This window comes from Microtus ochrogaster, linkage group LG1 (assembly GCF_000317375.1).
Source record: "Microtus ochrogaster isolate Prairie Vole_2 linkage group LG1, MicOch1.0, whole genome shotgun sequence".
Taxonomy (NCBI): Eukaryota; Metazoa; Chordata; class Mammalia; order Rodentia; family Cricetidae; genus Microtus; species Microtus ochrogaster.
Window position 1 is genome coordinate 45,649,417 of NC_022027.1, and position 1,339 is coordinate 45,650,755.

Sequence of the window (1,339 nt, forward strand, 5' to 3'; positions counted from 1 at the left end):
GCGCAAACATGGACAGGCACAAACATGGACATGATGAAGTAGCTTGTGCTTCTTTTTTGGCTTTCAGTTTTTTAAATTTTATGTGTATGGGTTTTGGCCTACATGTGCACCATATCTGTGTAGTGCCCAAGGAGGCCAAAAGAGGATGCAGAATCTCTTGAGGCTGGAGTCACAGACAGATGTGAACTGTCATGTGAGTGCTGGGAATCAAATCCCAGCCCTCTGCAAGAGCATCAAGTGCTCTTAACCACTGAGCCGTCTTGGCGGCCCCACTTCTATGTATTTATCAAATTCTAGGCCTCTAGGGAAATGCTGGGCCACGTGTGTGTGTGTGTGTGTGTGTGTGTGTGTGTGTGTGTGTATGCGTATAGATATATATCCCACCCCCAACAATGTTATCTTTTAAAAGTACTTTAAAAACACTATTCTGAACAATTGTGGCGTGTTAAAGTATACATAAAACAATATTCTAACCTTTTCAGAACTGCATTTCTTTATGTTTGTGTGGAGCATGCGTGGAAGTCAGAAGACACCTTGCAGGAGTTGGTCCTTGCCTTCTACCAGGTATGTCCCTGGGATTGAAGCTAATTCCTCCCTCAAACTTGACTACAAGCACCTTTACCATTGAGCCATCTCACCCGCCCCATGGCCCCATGTTAGGTATTTTTAAGTACAAGTGGAATTAGGTCTTTTTTGCTTTTTATTCTTGTTTTTTCTTTTTAAACATATTGTTGCATGCAACCATCATCACTCTTCATCTCCAAAGCTTTGTTTTCTTCCCCGACTGAAACTCAATGCTTATTACACAGCAGTTTCTCGTCCCTCTTCCTCTGACCCCAGCAACCACCATTCTGTTTTCTATGTGTATGACCTTATCTACTGTAGGCATTGCACATATGTGTAAATGCATAGTGGGTTTGAAGGTTTATTTAGTTTATTTGTGTGAGTGTTTTTCCTACACATATGTATGTGTACTGCATGTGTGCCTGGTGCCCTTGGGGGCCAGAAAAAGGCATCGAATCTCCTGAAACTGGAGTTACAGATGGTTGTGAGATACCACGTGAGTGGTGGGAACTGAACCTGAGTCCTCTGGAAAAGCAGTAAGCATTCTTAACCAGTGAGCCAACTCTCTAGCTCCCAGTGTTTGCTTTTATGTGTCCGGCTTACTTAATGTATTTTAAAGGTTTATTTCTACACACACACACACACACACACACACACACACACACACACACACACACACTATTCCTCTTTTGTTTTGTTTTGTTTTGAGATGTTGTCTTGTGTAACCCAGGCTGACATCAAACTCAATATGGGGTCAAGAAAGACCTTGAATTCC